A 14,254-nucleotide genomic window follows, 5' to 3' on the forward strand; every position below is an offset into this window, starting at 1 on the left:
CATGCCATATGGGGTTCTTGTTGTACTGTGCATGTTCCTACATCGAGTAAAGAAGGCATAACTCCCTGTAATGGTTCTTGGGGTCCTTCGTGCTGTAGCTGTTGTAATGTATAACCTTTTAGCATCTTCATGTCCTTGTTTTGTTTCCAAGGAAAGAGAACTCACTCGCGTACTCTGCCACAACCAAACTGGAGGATTGTTTAATTACTTTTTTATTATGCCATCAAAGAAGATATCTTGGCTATCAGGGTCCATTTTCTCTAGCTACCAATTGTGCTTAAGTAGCAATGTTCGATCTTTTGGAGGGCTAGTGTGCATGAACTCCTAGGTGTTGCTTGTCAAGGGTAAGGACAAACATAGGTACATTGCTTGTTATGCACTGATGTGTTGAGTATTGAGAATCACATTGTTGAACTTGTGTACTGTTTCATTGGCAGGTATTTTCCCATTGAGTGTTTTATTCAAAGCTTTTTTAACCACCTCTACGGTGGCCTTATCAGCCTTAGCGATGTACGACATACAGTAAGCTACATCTCCATGTGGGACCAGAATAAATTGGACGTTTGTATTTGCTTCCCATAGTTTTGATAATTTTGGGTTGAAGTCGCTAGTGTGTGAGTCCTTGGGATGCCTTTTTAAGCAAAATTTCCATTGTTTGGTCATTGAGAGTAGGGCTAATAGTTGTAATTTTTCTATGAATGATTCAAAGTCAAGCTCCAAAGTGGATGTAGTTTGATTATCCTCTCGAAGTTTTGTTTATCCTTTTGATCTGGAAGTTCTTGCTCTAGTGGAAGTAATATTTGTGTGGTTCACATAGGAGCCCCTGGAAATTCCAAATCTACGTCCTTTGCCACATTTATTGCAAGTTTTCAAGTGTTTGTGCATCTAAAGGTACTGCCTTGGCAAGTCCAATAGTGAAAGGCTTGTTGTTATGTATGTCAATGAATCTAATCACCTCTTCCTCAGAAGAATGTCCATAAGCTGGTGCATTGTTAACCCACAGCAAGCCATGGTCATGATGGCTCCCTCTGTTCAACCAAGAATGTGATGAAGAATGAAGGAGGCCCCAGTTGCCTTAACATTACAAACGAGTTTTTCTTGAGCTTGTGCTTATAATCCAATGAGGTTCCTAGGCAAGTGAAGTCACTATATCCAACATTTGACTGCAATAATTTTTCAATGTTGTGTCTACAATTGCATCTCTGGCATGCAGTTCTCTGTCTTTAAGTTGTCCTTTTCTCATTCTCACCAACGTAGAGGAAAGACCTGACAGACCATGATTTTCACTCTTATTCTTTTTTGTGAGCTCCCATTGGGTGACTTTTTCATATGATGTGTGCTGGGGGATCTGGTAATCTCTTGTGTTTCTATAGAATATGTTTGGGAAGGCTGTTAACCGTAGGAACTCACCCTTAGTATTTTAGGGCATATGAACATAGTAAGATGTCAAAGGGGTTGTCTCTCTCGACATCCTCTTGCAGTTGCATTGTGCAATGGCTATGGTAATGGAATGAGTACGATTATGGTAGTAATTCCTATGTATTCTTTGCAAGTGTGTGTGTTTACATTAAAAACTCCCATCAATGATTGAGCCATACAATTAATTCCATCAATTGGATAAAAAGTTTTTTAAAAAGGGAAACATATGAGGAAAAAATGTTTAAGACACCTAAGTTGAAAAATGCAATAACCAAAATTTGCAAAAAAAAATCACCAAAATTAAGAATTTTCAATAATATTGAGTTTGACAAACACGATATTGAAAAAAGATGTCAAATCCTTAAGCAGTCCACATTCTGAGGTTAGGGTCCACTTACTTGCCACCATCCAACCAAACTAGATGTTAGAACATCAAAGTTGCGATTGGGTAGACAGGTAATGCCTGTTTTCCCCAGCTTGTTATCACTTTACCTAGGAACATTGACAACCATATGGATTCTTAGATTATATATATATATTGTTTAAGTCACAAGTGGACTAAGGATCAAATGAGTGCATGGGTTGAGGAGGGATTAGTGGAGGTATGAGAGAATTAGTGTGCTTGGTGCGTGGGCTGATTAAAAAGATAGTGTAAAGGAGAGATTTCATGGGGGGTTACAGAAAAGAATAATTCATAGTTGCAGAAGTATACATGTGTGTGTGTGTGTGTGTGTGTGTGTGTGAAGTAATAAGTGATTCTGTGAGATACATTTACTAATCAAAATTTGTGTGTGTGTGTGGCCCACCCCCAACCCAGAGGGTAAGACCACATGGTGGGAAGTAAGCCCACCACGTGGAACTTACTCCCCACCTACTGATAATAAGTGAATAAAAGTGGATCTGTATCATAAGTGTCAAAATAAAAAAATGATGCCAATAGTAAATGCGTAAACCACTTCTGCAAAATAGATATAAAGGCTAGTAAAACTAAGGCGGATAAAAAAATGACTAGGGATTTTCCATGCTAAAGAATTATCCAATGGATGTGAATTAATTGTATGGCACTAGCCCGACCAAAGGCTAGCTTGGAATCAAAGTATATGTTTAGATTAAAAAGTCCCATCAATAATTGAGCCATACAGTTAATTCCATTAATTGGATAAAAAGTTTTTTTTTAAGGGAAACATATGAGGAAAAAATGTTTAAGACACCTAAGTTGAAAAATGCAATAACCAAAGTTTGCAAAAAAAAACACCAAAATTAAGAATTTTTAATAATATTGAGTTTGACAAACTCGATATTGAACAAAGATGTCGAATCCTTAGGCAAGAGGTAAGGGCCACTTACGTGCCTCCATTCAAACAAACTAGATATTAGAACATCATAGTTACGATTGGGTAGACAGGTAATTCTTGTTTTCGCCAGCTTGTTATCGCTTTACCTAGGAACATAGATAACCATATGGATTCTTAGATTTTATATATATATATATATATATATATATAATGTTTAAGTTACAAGTGGACTAAGGAGCAAATGAGTGCATGGGTTGAGAAGAGGATTACCAAAATTCGAGCGTTTGCGTTCGAGTGAGGTGACAGTTCGAGCGAGGACTTTCATAAAATTGACATTCTAGTGTGATGATTTATGTTCAAAAAGTAGCATGCATTGCTTACTTTTACAGTTGTTGTACTACCCATGATATTATGAGGAGTCAATTGCCTTACATACAAACAACAATTTTTGAAAAATGTTTTGCAATGTTTTTGCAAGGGTCAAGGAAGAAGGAGGGGTCGAAGAAAGGGGTTAGAGTATGTGTTTTTCTTGTGAAATTTCCATTTTCAAGGCAAAAGATAATGGGTGGAGGAGCCTCTTGGGAGGCTCCTTCTGCCAATTTTATTTGGGCCATAGCTTGGTCAATCAAACTCCAAATATGGTCATGTTTGTAGTCAAAACGATCGAAATGATATGAATGAATCCATTTATCATGTTAGAATGTCTAAATTTAAAAAGTTTGTACTTGTCTTTGTTTCATCAGAGCTAAACCTTATCAAACTCTTATATTTTCGTAAATTTTTCTCATATAGAGTTTGGGTCCTTGGTTCTCTCCCTCCCTCCCACAGGTATATACATGGTCATGGACATATGAAGGTGATCCATATTTTATTAGCATCATGGTCATAATAGTACAAATAGTTTTTTGTGAAGGATTTTTATAGGAGGAGCTTCTATATCATGGATGGGACTATTTTTGTTAGTATGTAAGTCCACAAAATAAAGAAACCCGTTCAACTCTCGTGCTACCTTACATAATTTTGAGTGACTACCTCGAGGTGTAGACATTGCAACATTTCCCCTTTTGTATCTATTGAATGATTTCTAACTTGCATGGATTTATTATTTATCAAATAATAGGTTTTCTCTTTGTATGTTGCCAATAAGTTTTCATTTGGTATTCATTGAATAATTGCTGACTTGTATGGACTTATAAGTTATCCCCAATAGTAGGTTTTATCTTTGTATGTTGCCAAGAATCATACGAAAAATAAGTAAGAACAATCTCTAATATGGTCATGTAGATTCAACCATTTCTAGTAAAAAACTATTGCTACTATAGGTTCAGAAAAAGTTCATCAGAAGCATCACTCGAACTCTGGGCTCGCTCAAACGCAGTCGCTCGATGTTTTAACTTACTCGGCTGAGAAGGGATTAGTGAAGTGTTGACTCTGTGCCAACATGAACTTATGTAGAAAGAGAATGTGATACAACTTTGTGTTTCAACTTCTACATACGACTTCTACATGTAGAAAGAGAATGTGTTATAACTTTGTGTTACAACTTTGTGATACAACTTTGTGTTACAACTTCTACATACGACTTCTACATGTAGAAAGAGAATGTGTTACAACTTTGTGTTACAACTTTGTGATCCAACTTTGTGTTACAATTCCTACATGCAGAGAGAGAAGCTCTCCAACTTATATAAATACCCCATAATGGAATGAAGCCCACACTCTTTAGGGCATTGTGTGTTGAGTCTACTTTGGTATTCCAAGCATTTGTCTCAAGTGTCCATGCTTCCTTGCACTCCACGTCCAAAAGCATGTCCTAACCTTGCAACTCCTCCTCCCCTCTCCTCCAACCTGGCAACCCACCCTCTCCCTCTCCTCCTCCCTCCTCCTCCTCCTTCCTCTCTCTTCTTTCCCCCATGCTCTTACACCTTCTTCCTCTCCCACTCCTATGCTCCCCCTAAACCCTTTGTTCCTCAACCCTTAAAACTCCATGATCTATAAGGGAGACGAGTTCTCCACCATGTACTCTACCATGAACCTTGGAACCTCCTTCTAACCCTGGACTCCTTCTAAACCTTGGAACTCCTTCTAAACCCTGGAACCTCCTTCTAACCCTGGAACCTCCTTCTGAACCTTGGATCCTCCTTCTAACCCTGGACTCCTTCTAAACCCTGGAACCTCCTTCTGAACCCTGGAACTCCTTCTGAACCCTAGAACCTCCTTCTGAACCCTAGAACCTCCTTCTGAATCCTGGAACCTCCTTCTAACCCTTAAACTCCTCCTAAACCCTACAGCCCCCAATGAAGGCGAAAGCCTTCATTACCTCAATCATGATGATACACGTTCCTTTTACACATGCATGTACTTTGTTTGCTTACCACACTTAAGCCTATGTCTCTCACCGGAACATGATTCGAGGTCCTAAGCTACACGTATACTACAATTGACAACTCTAATATATCTATAGGTGACAAAAAGCCTCGGAACCCTGCATACTGAGAGAACCCTGCTCTTCCTACGAAAGCAGTAGGAAAGAGCCAACATTTGATGCTATTGTCGGGGAGACTAGCATCTCAAATAGTGAGTAAACATACGTAGGTATGTGTAAAAAACAAACTGCTTCGAACTTTCACGAATATAGCACTCAAGGGCAAGGAGAGTAAATTTTTTTTTTCCATTTCTAGCCAAACATATCTACCCCAAGCATCAACCTTGAGGTTAACCTTAAGAAATTTTCTTTATTTCTTGAATAGAAGCCGCATGATATACAATCAGGCTAGGTAGTGGACACGAATGCGTAGAGCTTGCAATTTCGATCATTTCACCTTTTTGCATAAAAGCAAACTGAGCTATCCATAAAGAGTGATGGCTCGGGAAGTGTTTAGGGTTAAACCCTAAACCTAAACTCATTTCGTATAAAAACCCACTCCACCCCCTTATTCTTCATGTTTCACTTTTTGCCTCCATTCTCTTCTTCATTCCGAGCCCTACACAAGACACTCCTCCCTCTCCATCAACCACCACCTTACTCCCATCCTCACATTGTAAGTAACTTCGAGCCCATCTCGCAGCGATAACCCAGCCATCCACCCACCGTCCATTGTTCCTCAACAATCCCGTTACATCGAGAAAGACTTGGAGAGCGTTCAGGTGACCACCTCTCCCTTCCTTTTGATTTTCGTCCGTCAAGTTTTTTTTTAAATTTCTTTTCTCTTTTTTTCCACCACCCCCCTCCATTTCCATTACCCCCTCCCCCTTCCCCCTCCACCTCCCCCTCCCCCCTCCATTTCCATTACCCCCTCCCCCTTCCCCCTCCATCTCCACCTCCCCCTCATTTCCACCACCCCCTCCCCCTCCCCCCTTCCTCCATCTCCACCTCCCCCTCCCCCTCCCCCCTCCATCTCCACCACCCCCCCTTCCCCCTCCATCTCCAGCTCCCCCTCCCCCCTCCATCTCCAGCTCCCCCTCCCCCCTCCATTTCCACCACCCCCTCCCCCTCCCCTCTCCATTTCCACCTCCCCCCCCCTCCATCTCCACCTCCACCTCCCCCCCCATCTCCATCTCCACCTCCCCCTCCCCTCCCCCCTCCATCTCCACCTCCCCCTCCCCCTCCCCCCTCCATCTCCACCTCCACCTCCCCCTTCCCCCCCCTCCATCTCCACCTCCACCTCCCCCTCCCCCTCCCGCTCCCCCCTCCATCTCCATCTCCACCACCCACTTTTTGCCCCCTCCCCCCTCCATCTCCACCACCCCCTTCCCCCTCCCCCTCTATCTCCACCACCCCCTCCCCCTTTTCCCTCTCTCTTTCTCTCTCACACTCTCTCTCTCTTACTCTCTCTCTCTCTTTCTCTCTCTTTCTTTCTCTCTCTCTTACTCTTTCTCTCTCTTTCTCTTTCTCACTCACTCTCTCTCTCTCTTTCTCTCTCTCTCTTACTCCCTCTCTCTCTCTCTCTCTCTCTCTCTCTCTCTCTCTTACACTCTTTCTCTCTCTTTCTTTAGCTCTTACTCTCTCTCTCTCTATCTCTCTCTCTTACTCTTTCTCTCTCTCACTCTCTCTCTCTCTTACTCTCTCTCACTCTCTCTTTCTCTCTCTCACTCTCTCACTACCTCTCTCTCTCTCTTACTCTTTCTCTCTCTCACTCTCTCTCTCTCTCTCTCTCTCTCTCTCTCTCTTCCTCACTCTCTCTCCTCTCTCTCTCTCTACCCCCCCCGGCCGGTCGCTCCCTACCACTAACCTAACACTAACCTACCTAAGCAAGGGCCTTGCTTGCTGCTTGGAAGGCCGACACCCTTAGGGCCCTTGCTTGCTGCTCGGAAGGCTGACACCCGCAGAGCCTGCCCCGCGCCCCTTCACACCACCTCTCCGTCGCTCGCATCAGTGCCTGTCGCCACGTCGCCCGTCGCACCGCTCTGACTACCCCCGCCCTGGCCACCCCGCCCACAGCACCGTCCCCTGCCCCCCTCCCCTCTCATTCCCATGCCCCCCCTTCCCCTCTGTGTGCCTCCACCCTCCCGTCCTCTCTCCCCTACCTTCCCCCCCTTGCGAAAAATCCCCCCCCCCGCGCCGCCGACGTGAACCCCCCACAGTCTCTCTCTCTCCTTTCTTTAAAAAAAAAAAAACCGAGAAAAAACCTAACCATAAGGTAACCCTAGTGTTAAGGTAACCTTCGTTACATTAGCTTTAACTACAGTTAGGTTAGGTTAGTTAAACTAGGCTAGTTACGTTAGGTTAACTAAGTTAGGTTAGGTTAGTATTAACCTACATTAGGTTAGTTTAACGTTAGCTAGGTTAGTAAAACTACTAGTTAATTACCCTTAGAGGGTTAGTTGAACTAACTGTGGTCAATGTAACATTAACTAGGTTAGGTTAGACTAACTGTTAGGCATCTCACTAGACAAATAGTTAGTCAACCTAACTAGATTAACTTGGATCCAACCCCTCAGTTGGACCTAAAGTCCATTCACACCACCCTTAGGACCCCCCAAACCCCAAATTTTACCCCTTCTTTAACCCCTCGTAACTCATCCGTTTGGGACCCAAACTGAACCCCGTTTGAACCCAAATTTCACACACAAAAACACACGCTACGCGGTATTTTTCCAACCCGTTGCACACCATTTTGGCATCCCTAGCACTCGCTCATTCGTGCCCCCGTGTGGGCCTCGTTTCACACAAATTCGCTCATATCTTCACGCCGCGACCTCCAATTAATGATCCGTCTGCACCAGCACATTTCTCTACACACGTAGAACAATCTTAGGCACATTATTAACACGACGGTCCCTACACAAGCTAACACCACTCTAACTTGGCAAATCTCACCCAATCTGCATGCAGCTACGTTCCGGCCAATGCCTTCGACTCCAATGCTCACCACATCTGCATATAACTCTGTTGCAATAACCGCCCCCGCCAATCCTCTACCCCGAATCCCCCCCTGAGATTCAACCACTCCCTCTAACTCCTCCACGCCCCAACATGGCTGGACGTCGTCATGACAATGATGGGGATATCGACCTCGATGCCGAGGCTGACAATTTCTTCAATCGAAGAGATAATAACAATCAAGGCCAATGCCCCTTGGGAAAACTGGAACTTTCCAAATATAATGGTTGGGAAGATCCAACTCAATTCCTCCAGCATTTTGATGCCGCATACCGCGCAAGTGGAGATCAATCCCATGAAACCAAGGTGGCTTGGTTTCCCATGGCCTTAATTGATGAAGCATCTGAATGGTACCAAGACCTTCTCGTGGAAGAACGCGCCACATGGGACCTGCTTCAAACAGAATTCAAACGATGCTTTCAAATGGAGAGGCTACAAGATGATCCTGCTCTCCAGCTCAGCAAGATCGAACAAGGCCGGAGAGAAGATGTATGCACATATGAAACGATTAATCACCAAATGTGACCCACGCCCAGATGCAAAGTACCTCACGGCATGGTTCATTGTAGGACTCAGAAAGAAAATCTGAAAGGATATGAAAAAGATAAGCAGCTATGCAACGTTCAGTGTTGCTCATGCGACAGCCATTGACATCGAGGATGGCATGAAAAACTCAGACACTAGCAGTGATGACGGCAGATCTAGTACCCGAGATAAGCACTCCAAAAAAGGCAAATCCAAGTCTGTTGCCGAAACATCAAATGAAGATCGCCTAGAGGCCATGACCATGAAGCTGAAAGAAGACATGATGCACGCCATGGAACAAAAACTTCACTTGTCTCAGCCGCCAACTCAGACATATCCACGGCGAGAAAATGTATGGTGTCCACATTGCATGGCAAACCATACAGCAAATGAGTGCCCGGTCCTTAGAGCCAGGATCACTGTACAAGCAAATCCACCACCAAGGTTGTGGTGCCATATCTGCATCGTCGGAAACCATGATGAAAACAGTTGCATCTTCAACATGCGCAACAACCCGCCTCGAACTCAACAATACCAAGTGGCCCATGCCAGTGTATAGGCAACCGGCACTTGCACAAGCGCCCCCAGCTCCGAGGCTAAATCCTGTTCCCGTTCGAACACAAGCCCCACAACTACTCAGGAACCCAAATCCACGACCATATCCAAGAGCACCAAATCCAGCTCCTCAGGCCGTTCAAATATATCAATTACAAGCCGAGGAAGTAGTGTCGCCATTTGAGTATGAAGTAGAGTACCCAGTGTACTATGTAGAAGGTGCAGAGGGTCTAATACCTGTTTATGAAAATCAAGTACATCCCAACACATATCGCACACCAATCAAGTGCTACAGTTGTGGAGAAAATCACCGAATCGTAGAGTGCCCTCATCGTGGTAGCCCAGCTACTTTCCAACCACTCTACAGAGATTGTGGCATAGGACATGCCTACATGGATTGTCCCATGAAAAATAAGGTCCCAAAACAAACATAAATAAAGCCTGACATCCCCATCGGCATCATTGGGGTGGACCATCCAAGTGTTGAGATATCGAGCTCCACTCGTGATATGCCAAGGTGACCGTTGTGCATTTATGTCACCGACTTGTTAGCTACAGATGCGGTTGGTACACTGCCCATGAATAATAGCTGGATGACAGCTATCCTTATCTACTCTAGTTCGTGGCTCAATTAGCATGCCACCTTAGTTGAGTTTGGTTTGAGACCCACATATAGGGTTCTTCTATTTCTTTGTACTTGTTCTTTTGGCTTTTCACAACTAAGAAGAGCAAAACTATTTTTAGCCTCCACCTGTGTGTGTATTCCCCCATTGTGTATGTGAGAAAGCCGCAAGTGAGACTCCTTCCCTCTCTTCCACTATCAGTTGGGATGAAGCAGTTGCTACAGCAGTTTACATAATGAACAGGACTCCCACTATAGCAATACATGGCATGATGCCAGAGGAGATGTATACAGGTAGGAAACCAGATATTTCTCATCTAAAATTTTTTTGTTGCATTGCCTATGTTCGTGTGCCAAATGAGTTGAGGTCCAAGTTGGATCCAAAAGCTGAGAAGTGCATCTTTATTGGTTATTCTCTACAGCAGAAAGGGTATAGATGCTATAACCCTTCTACTCGTAAGTTTACAGTGAGCAGAGATGTTTTTGATGAGATGAGCAGCTGGTATAAACCAGTAAATGTCATGATTGATGTAGATGCACAAAATGGTAACGCTGCATAGAATTCACAGTAGTAATCACAAAATATTAGTGGAACTACAGTGTCCTCTAGCAGTGGTTCACATACTTTGCCATGGACAGGCAGATTGAGATCAGGAGAATCTCCTCAAAGCAATACAAATAGTGGTACACAGGTATCACGAAAAGGAAAAGAGAAGGTAGATCAGCTCATTTTGATGTGAATGCAGGTCACTCTTATGTGGATGGTGAATCCAGTGGCTCTGAACAGAGCATTGATGATGAGTTGGGTATTCCTTCTGTTGCTACACCTGCAGTAAGGAAGACCAGGGATGTTTTGAGAGCACCTGGAAGTGAGCCTATTTTGCACAGGTCTGCCAGAGCTAGATATCCTGTGGATAGGCTGAAATATGATGGATTTACAGCCATTCACTATGCCTATATGGTCAAAGTGATACAAGAACCAGAACCCACTTCTTTTGAGCAAGCCATGGGAAAAGAAAAATGGGAGAAAGCCATGGATGAAGAAATGGATGCCTTGGAAGCAAATGCTACATGGGAATTGGTGCCTTTGCCTAAAGACAAAAATGCAATTGGCTATAAGTGGGTTTATAAGATCAAGCACAATGCAGATGGTTTTGTGAACAGATACAAGGCAAGATTAGTTGTCAAGGGGTATGCACAGACATATGGCATTGATTATGAAGAAACATTCAGTCTGGTTGCAAGGATGGCAACTGTAAGAGCAGTCATTGCTATGGCTGCATCAAAGGGATGGTCTTTACATAAGATGGATGTAAAGAATGCTTTCTTGCATGGTGATTTGCAAGAAGAGGTCTTTATGGAGCAGCCACCAGGTTATGTTCATGTTGTTCATCCTGAGTTTGTTTGCAGGTTGAAGAAAGCCTTGTATGGCTTGAAGCAAGCACCTAGAGCATGGTCTGACAAGATAGGACAGTATCTTGTCACTATTGGCTTTCAGATTTCCAAGGCAGATTTCTCACTCTATGTGAGAAAAACAAAGAAAGGTATTATGCTGCTTGTTATTTATGTTGATGATTTGATCATCACAGGTGATAGTGATGAAGATATCCTTCATGTGAAAATGCTATTGAAGCAAAAGTTTGAGATGAAGGATTTGGGAGAGCTACTTTATTTCGTGGGCATTAAGGTGATTAGATCACCAAGTGGGATACAGCTCTTGCAGAGGTAGTATGGATTGGACATGCTGTCCAAATATGGGATGACAGGCTGTAAGCCTATTTCAGTTCCTTTGCAGCAGAATGTGAAGCTGAGCGCAGATGCAGGTGAGCTTCTAGAAGACCCTACTATGTACAGACGCATAGTAGGAAGTTTGATTTATATGACTATTACCAGGCCAGATTTAAGCTATGTTGTTGGATTGGTAAGTCAGCTTATGCATTCTCCAAGGAAACCGCATTTGGATGCGGCTAGACGCATACTCAGGTATGTGAAGTCCACATTGCAGTATGGACTATTTTATGAGGCTGGGGTTCAAATACAGGTGCATGGATACACTGATGCTGATTGGGCTGGTAGTATTTCTGATAGACGATTTACCAGTGGATATGTGCTCTCTTTTGGGAGTGCTGCAGTCACTTGCAGCAGCAAGAAATAGCCTACAGTTGCCTTGTCGAGCACAAAGGTTGAGTACAGGGGTGCAGCAATGGTTGCATGTGAGGTAGCTTGGGCATAAGCTACTTTATGATATGCATCAGTCTACAAATGGCCCAGTTGTCATTTATTGTGACAACATGAGCAGTATATACTTGGCAAATAACCCAGTCTATCATCCTAGAACAAAGCACATTGAGGTGCATTATCACTATGTGAGGGAGAAGGTTTTACTAGGTCTTAGTGATCTAGTTTATGTCAGCACAGAGGATCAGGTAGTTGGCATATTCACGAAGGCATTGGGCGCAGAGAAGCTGCGCAAGTTCAGAGACCTGCTTGGTGTGCAGGAATTGGGATTGAGCTCGAGGGGGAGTGTTGAGATATCAAGCTCCACTCGTGATATGCCAAGGTGACCGTTGTGCATTTATGTCACCGACTTGTTAGCTGCAGATGCGGTTGGTACACCGCCCATGAATAATAGCTGGATGACAGCTATCCTTATCTACTCTAGTTCGTGGCTCAGTTAGTATGCCACCTTAGTTAGTTTAGTTTGGTTTGAGACCCACATATAGGGTTCTTCTATTTCTTTGTACTTGAGTTCTTTTGGCTTTTCACAACTAAGAAGAGGAAAATTGTTTTTAGCCTCCACTTGTGTGTGTATTCCCCCATTGTGTATGTGAGAAAGCCGCAAGTGAGACTCCTTCCCTCTCTCCCACTATCTTCACACCAACGGCGAGTGTAAATTCACAACTTGTAAATGTAATTATACGGCAACAGAAAGAGGCCACCAAGGACCCTAACATTCCAATCCAACCAAAGCAATTTCTTAAAAAGAAAGCACAAGTATCTCCACCTCTGCCAAGCAATGAGCAGCCGAGTTCATCCACATCAACTCCCGAGCCTCAAATAAAAGAAGCTCCATACCCAAATGCAGAGGTGGAGAAGGCTCGCTTTCAGGCACTTCAACAATGGATACAAAAGGAACAAGCCCAATTTGAGGCTGAGAAAAAAGCTCAATTTGAGGCTGAGAAACCAGCTCAAAACCCAATCTATGACTTGGCCCCACAAAGTAATGATACTGTACTCGAGCCTCTGTTCCAACAATAGACTCCAGAGCATAATGTACTGCCACGTCAACTTGAAGGAGCCGCACTCTCTAGTATCCTGAGTTGCCTTGTGTCAATTTCCATCGGAATCCTTCTATGGAATTGTCCCAATCTCTAGGAGAGTTTCAAAGGATGGATTGAACTCGCAAATCCCCCTCCACCTATGAATGACATTGAAGATATCCCTGTGCAGATGGGTGAGAGAGATGACATACGCAACATTACTGTGCCTTTGATCCACAAGGCATATAATGAAGTCCAAGCCATAGTGGATGGTGGAGCAAGTGTAAATGTCTTATCAAAGGAGCTCTACGAAGAATGGGGTCTCCCACCAATGCAAAAGGCTAATTTCAACATACGCCTTGCTGATGATTCACGGGCGAAACCCTTGGGAATAGTAAATGGCATGTCCACAAAGATCATAGGAGTCTGCTTTTCCCTTCAATTCACAATCTTGGATCTCCCAAAAAAATCCTATCAAATCTTACTGGGACGTCCTTGGTTACAAGAAGCATTAGTCCTCCATGACTGGGGAACTGATAGACTAACAATCCAGAATCGCGACACTGCAGTTAGGGTGAATGTGGGGACAGGAGCTATTAAACCAATTGTGCCTAGAGCATTGGATGACACATCTTCCACGACAATCTCAAGCAAATTAGCTCCCCTACAATAGCATGCCATAGCGGGTGACTCACAAAGCAATGTCAATAAGTGGATACAAACATTGGCAACCATCGACAACTGCCATTCATTAGACCTCATCTTCTCACAGATAGATGCTAATGCGCTATGGGTCGATCCTCCACCGACACATGAAGAACCAATCTATCTAGAGATGCCATTCTTTATGGCTGACCTTGAATGGGATAATGAACCTAAAGAAGGTACCAATACCAATGATGACTCAGATTTTCCTTGGGACCTTGAAACAGAGGCTGCGAATGCTGAAATTGAAGATCAAATCTTTGATAATGACAGCCATTCTGCATGCCCTAATGGCAATCGAGCTCCCAAAAGTTGAACCTCCGCAGTTGAATAAGAGTAGAAGATCTCGCAAGAAAGCTGAAGGAGGAAATCGTAGAAAAGCCAAGGCCGAGCACTTCAATGAATTCGAATGAGTCCAATCAAGGATCGTCTAATTGTACCTTGCAAAGTTAGCTCCCTCAAAATCAAAACCACTGCTTCTTGAATGGTC

Source organism: Dipteris shenzhenensis, chromosome 28, assembly GCF_047967505.1.
Source record: "Dipteris shenzhenensis isolate YYH24624 ecotype China chromosome 28, Dip_SZ_1.0, whole genome shotgun sequence".
In the NCBI taxonomy this organism is placed as follows: Eukaryota; Viridiplantae; Streptophyta; class Polypodiopsida; order Gleicheniales; family Dipteridaceae; genus Dipteris; species Dipteris shenzhenensis.